The 12,458-nt window shown below is 37.0% G+C and overlaps 1 pseudogene; it reads left to right on the top strand.

Annotated features, from left to right (window-relative positions):
- Positions 1-4,918: 4,918 nt before the first annotated feature.
- LOC125478329 lies at positions 4,919-10,953 on the top strand (annotated as a pseudogene).
- The last annotated feature ends 1,505 nt before the right edge of the window (positions 10,954-12,458 follow it).

Here is a 12,458-nt window from a genome sequence, read left to right as displayed (position 1 = left end):
TTACAGGAGCAACAAGATCGAGTTATTATTTCTCGTCCAAGTCAAGTGGAACAAGTGAGTCACACCGGACCACAAGAGTATGATCACACACCTCTCAGGTTCAGGAGCTTGAAGGAAGTGTATGAGAGATGCAATTTCTGTGTAATAGAACTTGAGTGTTTTGAAGAGGCATCAGGGGATGAAGCTTGGAGAAAAGCTATGTCCATAGAGATTGAAATGATAAGGAAGAATGACATATGGGAGTTAGTCAATAGGTCATTTGATAAACCAGTAATTGGTGTCAAATGGGTCTATAAGACAAAGCTTAATCTGGATGGCTCAGTGTAAAAGAACAAGGCAAGATTAGTGGCAAAGGGCTACTCTCAGAAGTCTGGGATTGATTTCAATGAGACATTTGCACTAGTGGCAAGGCTTGATACCATTAGAACCTTAATTGTATTGGCAGCTCAAAAGGAATGGAAATTGTTCCAATTGGATGTCAAATCTTCATTTTTAAATGGTACACTGCATGAGGAAGTATATATTGATCAACCACAGGGATTTGAAGTCAAAGGGCAAGAAGACAAAGTTTACAAGTTGAAAAAGGCTTTATATGGTCTGAAACAAGCTCCCAGAGCTTGGTATGATGAGATAGATACATACTTCAACAAGTCTGGGTTCAAGAAAAGTCGAAATGAAGCTACTTTGTATACTAAATTTAGTGATGCATGTGTGCTTATTGTGTCTCTGTATGTAAATGACATTATCTACACATGAAGCTTTGATGAAATGATTCAAGAGTTTAAGATGGATATGATGAAATAGTATGAGATGTCAAACTTGGGAATGCTGCACCATTTCCTTGGTTTAGGCATAATTCAAACGGATAAGGGCATATTCATCCATCAGAAGAATATGCCAATCCTTACTTGAGAAGTTTGGTTTAAAAGACTATAAAGCTGTGAAAACTCCACGTGCAATCAATGATAAACTATCTAAGGTTGATGGAAGTGAGGATGGTGATGAAGGCTTATATAGAAAAATATTTGGTAGTCTGTTATATCTAACAGCTACTAGACCAGATTTGATGTATGCATCATGTTTATTAGCAAGATTTATGCATAAGCTTACAGGAAAACAAATGGGGACAACTAAAAGGGTCTTGAGATATGTACAAGGGACATTGGATTTTGGGATTGAGTATGTGAAGGGAAAAGTTGTTGTATTGATAGGTTACTGTGATAGTGACTGGGCAGGAAGCTTGGATGATATGAAGAGTACCTCAGGCTATGCATTCAGTTTTGGCTCAAGGACTTGGGCTTCGGTTAAGCAATGTAGTGTGACTTTATCCATTGCAGAAGCTGAATATGTAAGTGCTGCATAAGCTACAACACAAGCAATGTGGCTAAGGTTTGTGTTATCTGATTTTGGAGAGGAACAAGTGAAGGCTACACCCTTGCTATGTGACAACACTTCTGCCATAGCCATGTCCAAGAACCCAGTGTTCCATTAGAAAACAAGGCATATCAATAAGAGATATCACTTCATAAGGGATGCTATTCAAGATGGCACCATTGAGTTGTACTACTGTAGAACAGAGGAACAATTGGCAGACATTTTTACCAAGGCTCTTCCTAAGGATCGGTTTGAATACTTAAGAGTTGCACTTGGAGTGAAATCAGCAAAACATTTAGAAGGGAGTATTGGTGTATAAATGTATTTTCTATATTAGTTTTATTATATGCAAGTTGTAAGATGTAATGTGAGCCTTTGGATCATATTCCATATGGCATCTAGATTAGATTGTAATGAGTCGTAGCTTATGACATGTGTAAGCATCTTATATGATGACTTAAGAATGGATGGTTGTGATTGAGTTGTAATGATGTGAGAAAGTGAGTGTGTTGTTCACTTCTCTAACGGTAAATTTACACTTTCCGAATTCCTTGCTTGGAGAGAATGGAATCCAATGAACCTTGAAGCTTTCATGGTTTTCTAATGTCATGCCCCGATCCCGACATACATCCAGGATCGACACGTGACGTCACTCAAATACTCGTAAATCTCACATACCCTGTCTCTTAAATATGGCAAATCACAATTCGAGAATCAAATCTCAAGGAAATTTTTCGTTTACCTTATGGTTGCATCTAACCTCCTCGTTAGACTGCCTACGTACCCTCAAATAGGGATCAAGCCATTCGTAGTTCATTAACACAAAATCAGACGTTCATTCCACTAAGTTCAGAAAGAAAACAAAGCATTCCTCAAACGTTTATTATAACCTGATAACATGTAGTTCTTGGACTCAGGCTACGTAAGAAACCCCTATGAAATCATGATTCTCACTCATCCAACATATAAATCATTATTTCTCATCATGATATCGCAATTCACAGCATACATCATATTTAAGAATCGAAGAAACACAAAACCATTCTCTAGCTGCACTAACTAATTAATTTGATCAAAGTAATAACAATCATTCCCATATCTTCTAATTTCATACCTTATGAAATCATAATCGAATCATGAAAACTCCCGAAGGAGTCACTCAGACATCCAACATATTTTCTAACTCAATTCATAAGACTCTCGAAACCATTGACACAAATATATATAAAAACTAAGGCTAGAGTGACTTAGTTAGGCCAAGCCTAATTCTCCAAATAATGGGATTTTAGGCCACTCCACGAAATACAATAACTCGGGTTCCGGATCACTCCACGGAACCAAACCAAATATGATTGCCTACAAAATGTACCAAGTACAATCAATCATCATCAGTGCACAAGCCAAATCCTATTTAATAAGCATAGGTTTATAAGTATATAAAATTCACATTTCAATAGAAATCACATTATAAAACCAACTCACATTTTCATACTAGTAAACATGCATAATACTTCTCAACTATGCAATCAACATTGTAAGGTTCTACGCCTATGTTTCGTAACTTTCTTTCTTTATCCTTTAATAAACCAACCTAAAGTTAATGGTTTTCAAAACACTATCTCTTCACTCTTGCCACTACCCCTTTTCGACATGTATAAGCCGTAAATATATATATATATATATATATATATATATAGACACATATATATACTTATATAAGAGAAATTGGTTCGTTTACCATTGATTTGAATATAAATACTCGTAAACAATCTAAACTCTTAAACCCCAACCGAACACACTGAAATAAGCACAAAATTAACAAGGATGTTATTTCAACTAGAATTCCCTTCTAGGTCTAGATGCTTGGTAACGAAAGAAGCATTTCATAAATCAAATGTTACATATCAGAAAATTCGACTTTTCCCAAAAATTCTCAAATTTCACAAAGAATGAAGATCTCAATAAGTAGAGTAAATTTTATACCTGCGGCCAAGGCCAATTTGGCGGGAAAACACCCCAAACTGGCCACAAACCGCCGGAACCCAAAGGTGGGTGTTATTCAATTCGACTTCCTCGGTATCCCAACGCCCCTACAACCTATTGGGTCTTGTTCCTGGGTCGAAGGGGAGTGGACTAAGGGTGTTGGTGGGTGGTGAAACTCGCCGGAACGGTAGAATTGCCGTCAAAACTCCATGGGTCACCCACATGGTTTTTACATGGTTTTGGACCCAAAACCCTTCAATCCTAGGCGAGAAAGGTAGAAGGGAGGTAGTGGAAGAGATTGCAGGTAGTTAATGGTGGTTGTTCAACGGAAAAGATGGCGAAAATCGCCGGAATTTGCTCGGGGTGGGGCGCGGGTGTACGGACGGGAAAGGGAGTTCTCTTTCTTCTTTCCTTTCTTTTCCCCCCTTTTCCCTCTTAAAATGGCCGGTCCCCCCTTCATCCCAAAAAGGGTTTGGGCCACTTATACCCCTAAGTGGAAATTAAAATAATTTCCACAATCTACAGTTTCACAACTTCAAACGTCCGTAACTATACCGTTGTAATTCGGACTCGCAAAAGGCTTTCGCCTATGCGCTCGTGGCTTCGAGACCTATTCGACAACGTGACTTGTGACCTCAAAAGGTCAACGAGTAAATAATAATTTTCCAAACTTCACCTTCATACCTAGTTTAATTGAAATCTAATTTCAAATAAATTAATATAATTTCTCAAAAATAATATAAAATCTCAATAAAACAAATACGTAGATTATAACAGTGAAATCCGGGAACGGGATTTCACATCTAATCTTTTTCTCTCTGTACATTTCTGCATTCATTATTCCATTGAAGAAACTCAATCTAGAAATCAAACACTAATAGTACCCACCTCTTGGAAAAATTTCTCCCATTTCAGCCTGATTTATTTGACTTAATTGTCGAGTGTGATTTTCTTTCTGTATTTTAGTCCGAATTTTCAAATGAAATGATGTACATCTTTTGTTTTCTACTTAATTGATCTATTTCTTTCAACACAACACGTAACCACTGTCAAGGCTCCAATCTTACGCGCGAGTTCATGTTTATCGGTCCAATAAACATCTGTTAATACTAGCTCCACTTAGGGAAAAAAAAAAACTCTATAGGCATTGTTAGCTCAAAGATGCAGCAATTGATCATCTCTTCCTTTTGCGTATTATTGTTATTGGCCTTCATCGAAGGGGTCGGGGGAAGCCAATATGCGTGCACAGAGTCCAAGTGCGGCGATGATCATGGCCTGGCTATCCATTTCCATTCCGCCGCGGGCATCATTCCGGGGATAATAAGATTGAAAGCAATGGCGGATATGAAGCGGTTCTTGACCAGCCAATAGTACTAGTAAAATTCCTTGTCAAACACATAGATTACAAGCATCAGGAAATCCAAGTATATCACCCAGACAACTGCCTGCTGTTGAAGCCCTTGGAAATCACCAACACGGTAATCTCTCCGTTCTACTTCACAAATTATGAAGTACGTAATGTTACCTTATTCCGTTGCCCTACTCTTGTTGAAAGAGATATATGCCTATCAAGTACCCTGCCTTGGTGGCCATGGAGACAGAATTTATGGCGTCTCTTCTTTCTTTGGATTATTTGATAGTTTCACAGCCCTACAGTCTTGTACAAGGATGTATGATGCTTTATCAGTTCCATTGGCGATTGGGTGAGAAATGGCAATGTTATTCTTCAATTCAAATGGTCCAAAACAAATTGCATAGAACGTGAAGTAGAGTGCAAGAGGTGTAGAATGAAGATCAATGGGACCAAGAGCGAAATTGAGTGTTCACCATAGGAAACCAAGTAAGGAAAACATGTAAATCTATATTTCGCATACATTCTGCTCGTGATTTTTTTCAAAGATTATGATCGATATACTCTGCTACCAGCTGTGATTTTTCTCCTTTCATGTAAGTAGTGGCTTATATTTGTGGTGACGATATTAATTAATTTCGATAACTGACAGTCTAATTTTCACATCTTTTGCAGGCAAAACAAAGAAGTTTGTGGCCGCAGGTGAGTTGTGTAAGAGTGGTGTTTAGCTTTGTTTCAAGTCCAAAGGACACTCGAGAATAAATGTTTACTCATGGATTGAATCTATCTATTTGCAGGAGCAACCCTGGGTTCATTTGTTCTGTTAATAGGGGTCTTTGTAGCATATCACGTCTATAGCGCTGATCAAAAGGAAAAAGAGAATCAATTAAAACTTGAAACATTTTTAGCGGACTACAAAGCTCTCAAGCCAAGCAGATATTCATATGCAGATATTAAGAGGATTATAAATCAATTCAAGTATAAATTAGGCCAGGGAGCCTACGGAACTGTTTTTAAAGGAAAACTTTCTTCTGAATGCTTTGTTGCTGTGAAGGTACTTAACAATTCTAAGGGCGATGGGGAAGAGTTCTAACTGAAGTGGGAGCAATGGGTCATATTCACCACGTCAATGTGGTTCACTTGGTTGGTTTTTGTGCGGATGGATTTAGACGAGCTCTGGTTTATGAGTTCTTTCCCAATGGTTCGCTCCAGGATTGTATTTCATCAGTAGATAGAAGGAACTCTTTCCTTGGTTGGGACAAGTTGCAAGATATTGCTATCGGCATAGCCAAAGGAATAGAATATCTTCATCCGGGATGCGATCTACGAATCCTCCATTTCGATATCAAACCCCACAATATTTTGATAGACCAAAACTTCACACCAAAAATCTCTGATTTTGGTCTGGCCAAGTTATGTTCCAAGGATCAAAGCATAATGTCAATGACTACAGCGAGGGGGACCATGGGCTACATTTAGGCCTGGCAAACGGGTCGTGTCTATTGTGTTCGTGTCGTTTTCGTGTAACACCTGTTATCTTAACGGGTCGTGTCGTGTCACACCCGTTATCTTAACGGGTCCTTAACAGGTCGTGTCACTTTACCCAACGGGTAAAGTAACCCAACCCGTTATGACCCATTATGACCCGTTAAGAAAAAAATATATTTTTTTTTAAATTTGCACATACCACACATTGCCACATAAATATTACTTCAAAACATTAAAACATTTCTCGTTCAAGTACTATATCTACACTTAAAAATAAAAGCCTAATAAAAAAAATAATACATACACTACTAATATATTACAAATATTAAATGTGCAAGGATAAAGAGTTTTTGTTTTTAAGATTGTAAGTCTTTCTCAAAAGTTTACACCTCCATTTACAAAATCTTCAATTTACATCGATCATCATGAAATTGTATTCAATTTACACCTACATCTATATAATTATTATAGTTTTTACTTTTTAGGGATATAAAATTATTAAATTAATGTATATAATTATTAATATTATAGTTGATTCATACTTTTATTAAGTATATAAACTATAATATAAGATTTTGTGATATCCACATCCACTAGTGTAAATATTTTAAATTGAAGATCAAATTCATTCTTTGTATTCATATAGGGTCAAGGAGTGTAGCTGTAAAAATTCATCAAAATCAGAGTTAAAATAACCGTTAAATCTTGATTTTTCGTTTATAACCGTCGAAAAGCTTTGTTCCGTTACTTGATCTCTGAATTTTTTTTTTTGTGAGTTTTTGCTGATGTGATCTCCAAGCATATACAAACAATTTTGATTGTTTGGATCGTTGAAATTAGTTTTGAAGAATTCGTAAAACGATAGATTGACTAACACTTAGAGTTTATTTATACTTTCATTAAGTATAACATAAGATTTTGTGGTATCCACTTGTGTAAATATTTTAAATTGAAGATCGAATTCATTCATTGTATTCATATAGGGTCAAGGAGTGTAGTTATAAAAAATCATCAAAATCGGAGTTAAAATAACCGTTAAATCGTGATTTTTCGTTTATAACCGTTGAAAAGCTTTGTCCCGTTACTTGATCTCTGAATGTTTTTTTTTTGTGATTTTTTGCCGATGTGATCTCCAAGCATATACAAACAATTTTGATGGTTTGGATCGTTGAAATTAGTTTTGGAGAATTCGTAAAACGATAGATTGACTAACACTTAGAGTTTATTTATACTTTTATTAAATATAACATAAGATTTTGTGGTATCCACTTGTGTAAATATTTTAAATTGAAGATCGAATTCATTCATTGTATTCATATAGGGTCAAGGAGTGTAGTTATAAAAAATCATCAAAATCGGAGTTAAAATAACCGTTAAATCGTGATTTTTCGTTTATAACCGTTGAAAAGCTATGTCCCGTTACTTGATCTCTGAATGTTATTTTTTTGTGATTTTTTGCTGATGTGATCTCCAAGTATATACAAACAATTTTGACGGTTTGGATCGTTGAAACTAGTTTTGGAGAATTCGTATGCCATCAATCAAGTTCCGTGTGTGTGTGTGTATATATATATTTATTAAGTAGATTTAAATCTATTTATTTTGTACGTATAAATTATAATTGACTGGTACACGGAATAGTACATACATCACGTGTCACGTGTGTCATTATAAAAATAGTGAGATATGTCATGACAGTCATGTGTGTGATAAAAAGTTAATAACTTAAAAAAAAAAAAATTTCTCACCACTTCTATTAATTTTCATTTTTCCCTCTCTTTTTTGTTTCCTTTTCAACTTTTTCTTATCATTTTCACTTTTCCCTCCAACATCTTTTCCTAATTCCCTCACTTTTTTGTTTCATTTTCAACTTTTCTTAACATTTTCATTTTCCCTCCATTTTTTTTTTCAAAAAGGGCGGCAAGTTGGCAACGGCAAGAAATTGATTATTGAAATTTGAATGGAAAGAAATCACATCAAATTTCAATGGATGCAAAATCATGCAAATTAAATTATTAATTAATAATTATTATAGTTATTATAAAATTTAATATATATATATATATAATTATTATAGATAGACTTAATATTTTGGGGGTATAATTATTATAGTATATATAATTATTATAAATTTTATAGTTAATATATATATATATATATATATATATTTATTATAATTTTTAGGGGTATAAAATTGTAAAATTAATGTATATAATTATTATAGTATTTTTTTAGGGTTATAAAATTATAAAAATAATATTCTGCTTATCGTGTATCGTGTTACCCACGTGTATACCCGAACCAACCCGTTATCTTAACAGGTGCTTATCGGGTTACCCGATAACGACCCGATTCGTTATCGTGTCGACCCAAACACCTGTTAATTTCGTGTCGTGTCGTGTCGGGTTATCGGGTCGTGTCAGAAATTGCCAGGCCTAGCTACATTGCACTCGAAGTGTTTTCCAGGAATTTTGGAAATGTGTCTTACAAGGCAGATGTTTATAGTTTTGGAATGCTGTTGCTTGAGATGATAGGAGGAAAGAAGAATATTGGTTCAACCATAGAGGACACGACCAATGAAATTTACTATCCAGAATGGATTTATAACCTTCTAGAGGAAGGAGATGACCTGCGAATCCATATCGGGGAAAAAGGGGATGGTAAGATTCCAAAGCAACTTGCAATTTTAGGGCTCTGGTGCATCCAGTGGCACTCGGTGGATTGTCCTTCCATGAAAACAGTTGTTCAGATGCTAGGAGGAGGAGAAAACTTGAGGATGCCTCCTAATCCTTTTGTTTTTGCGGGTCCTACACAAACATCACAGGTAGTCATCCTCAAAAGGCGCCTCCTAGAATTAGAAGCAATCGCTGAATTAGAGTAACATGTAGATATATACCTCCAACCAGTAGTTCATAGATGAATTCAAGCACAAACATTTGTTAGTGTATAAGCAATGAGCTAATTACATTAGTAATAATGTCTTGTATTTAGTTGTGTATTCACTTGAGTTATAAATTACCAAGTGTAGTGACATGTATTGTAATTGTCTAGTAATAATGTCTTGTATTTAGTTGTGTATTCACTTGAGTTATAACTAACTGTTATGCAGTGCACGATTTCGGGTGCAAGAGAGAGAAATAAAAGTATATTCATGTGTGTATTTTGCAGAGAGAACTATCCATCCTTCTCTCAAATTCTTCAGTGACTGTTCTTCATTCTTTCAGTTTTTTGTACACACACACACATCCAAACTTTAACAACATTTACAGACGACAGTTCTTTACTAATTAAATCACTTTAAAATGAGAATTTAATTATTATAACATTATTGCACTTTCTTAACAATTTGATATTCACCTAGTTGACGATGAACATGTTAGCTCGGTGTTAGAACACACTGGGTTCGATTTATTTTCTTGAATATCACCCACAGTCGCAGACGCCTCTTGTGGACACAGAGAAGGCCTAAGAAGCAATTGCAGACATTCAACATCTCTTCCAAGCATTTTGATGACTTTGTACATCGAAGGGCGATCACCTGGTTTCATTTGAATACACCACAATGTGGTTATAATTAACCATCTTTATCTTCCTCCTCTGTAACTCATTTTCCGACACCAACCGTTAGATTTCACTTCATATTTATACGACTTTAGGTCTTAACGACTATACATTGCACTGCCATTGTTGATAAGGTCTAGTGGTTTTTGATAAACCAGTATCTGTGTCCACCAAGGATCTTCGATCCACTTCCCACCAGGAATCTGACTTCACCAAGGACACAGAAGCGGTAGCCTTATCTACAAGGGTTTCCTAGTTCTTTTGGGTTAAGGTTTTCTAGTTCTTTTGTAAACCTGATTGTAATTATGTCTTTGTATCCTTCTACACGACTGGTTTGTAATCCTATATATATCAATGATAATTGACTCGCTCATTCATTGAGTTGAGATTCAGAAATAATATCTTTCATGGTATCAAGAGCCAACGTCTCACGACAAAGGTTCACAGTTTATTTTATTTTTTCTTTTTCTGGTTCTATATAGTCGCGGTCGTGGTGCATCTTGCAGCCGTGGTTGTTCATTTCGAGGTGGCCGCGGTGGTGGCTACGCTCATGGCAATGGCTTCTTTCGTCCCTACATTAGTGATTCTTCCTCACCAACACCCTCTTCCCGTGGCCCACCTTCTTCTTCCAACGGCATCCTCGGCCTTGCTCCTGCTTCCAGTGGTTCTTCTCATGCACCGGCCTTCTCCTCGCCTGGCCGTATTCAGTGTCAGATTTGTCAACGTTATGGTCACTCCACTATTGATTGTTTCAATCGTCTCAACATGTCATATGAAGGACGGGTTCCTTCGTCTTGTGTTCAGGCTTATGCGGCTGCCCCTCTGTCCCGTGCGTCGCCCACTACTTCTCCTGCCTCGCCTGTGCAACAATGGCTTTTCGACTCTGGCGCCAATTCTCACATAACCAATGATGTGGGACAACTTCACAATCCTCGTGAGTATCATGGAACTGATCAAATTCATGGTGTGCATGGTGGTCCAGGTTTACAAATCTCCAAAATTGGTGATTCGTTTCTTCATACCAAAACTACTACCTTCCATTTACCTAACACTCTCTTCTATCCTCACGCCTCTACTAATATTATTTCTTTAAATCGTTTTATGAGTGATAATGATTGTTTCTTTATCTTACATCCTCGTTTTTATCGTGTGCAGGATTCACGGACGGGGAGGATCCTTTTACAAGGCCCGAGTAACAATGGACTTTACCCCTCTTGTTCTTCTCCTCAACCCCATGGTGTTTTTGCTTTATTAGGTGAACGTGTAACGGATGCTTTCTGGCATTCTCGGTTAGGTCATCCTTCTTTTTCTACTTTACAACGGTTAGTTTCTACAAATAAGTTGCCCCTTAAAAGCTCATTTTCTAGTAAGTTTTGTCAATTTTGTCCCTTCGGTAAAAGTCATAAATTACCATTTTCTTTATCTCCAATTGATTCATTCTGATGTCTGGTCTTCACCTACTTTATCGGTCTCTGGCTTTAAGTATTATGTGATTTTTGTGGATGATTTCTCTCGTTATACTTGGTTTTACCCTCTTCGTTTAAAATCAGATGTTTTCTCCACCTTTGTTACTTTTAAAATTTTGGTTGAAAATATGTTTGGTGTTAAAATTAAGGCTTTTCAATCAGATGGTGACGGTGAATTTGTTAATCATCGTGTTCGGAATTTTTTGAATGAACATGGCATTTTCCATCTTCTTACATGCCCCCACCATCCTGAACAAAATGGCTTGGCTGACCGAAAACATCGCCATTTAGTTGAAACGGCTCTAACTCTCTTAGCTCATTCTGGTTTATCCACCTCTTATTGGGCTGAATCTTTTCACACCACTAATTACATCATTAATCGTTTGCCTACTCACCTTTTACAACATGTTTCTCCATTTGAAAAATTGTTTCATAAACCTCCTCAATATTCCTTTTTCAAAGTTTTTGGTTGTGCCTGTTTTCCTTTATTGCGTCCGTATAATACTAATAAATTACAATTTCGTTCAAAACGTTGTGTTTTCTTGGGATATTCTTTAAATCATCATGGTTATCGCTGTTTGGATCCCTCTACGGGACGTGTCTTTCTTTCTCGCCATGTTGTCTTTGATGAGCATAGTTTTCCCTATAAAGAGTCCATTGTTACTTCCCCAATATCCCTCTTCTCGTTTGTGGATCCCGTCATCCTCATTGGCCCATCCCCACCTTCTACTGCCTCAACCATCCCTGCCATCGCGCAGCCCCTTTCCCCGTCCCCACCAGTCATTACTACTGCACAGCCTCCTGCCTCGCGCCCTTTTCAAGTCTATACCTGCCGAACCCCACGTCCCACCTGGTCCCACCCTTCACCCTTAACTAATCCGGCCCCTATTACAACCTAACCACCAGCTACACCCACACCACCAGTTTCATCTACTCCCGAGGTAAGTAACTTGTCCCATTCCATGATCACTCGAAGCCAACTTGGTGTTCGCAAACCTAACCCCAAATATGCTTATGTTACTACTTTTGTTAACGACTTGGTTGAGCCTACCTGTTATAGTCAGGCAAATAAACATCTCGAGTGGCGCAAAGCAATGGCCGATGAATTCACTGCATTACAACCAAACGGCACTTGAACATTGGTTCCGTTTCACCACACTATGAACATTCTTCCCAACAAATGGGTCTACAAATTCAAACGGCGATCTGATGGTTCCACTGAACGTTATAAGGCA

This window comes from the organism of the source record quoted next, unplaced genomic scaffold (assembly GCF_019419815.1).
Source record: "Pyrus x bretschneideri cultivar Hongxiangsu unplaced genomic scaffold, Pyrus_bretschneideri_v1 Contig24, whole genome shotgun sequence".
Lineage (NCBI taxonomy): Eukaryota > Viridiplantae > Streptophyta > Magnoliopsida > Rosales > Rosaceae > Pyrus > Pyrus x bretschneideri.
Note: the sequence above shows the minus strand (reverse complement) of the source record. Positions and strands in the feature narration are given on the sequence as shown.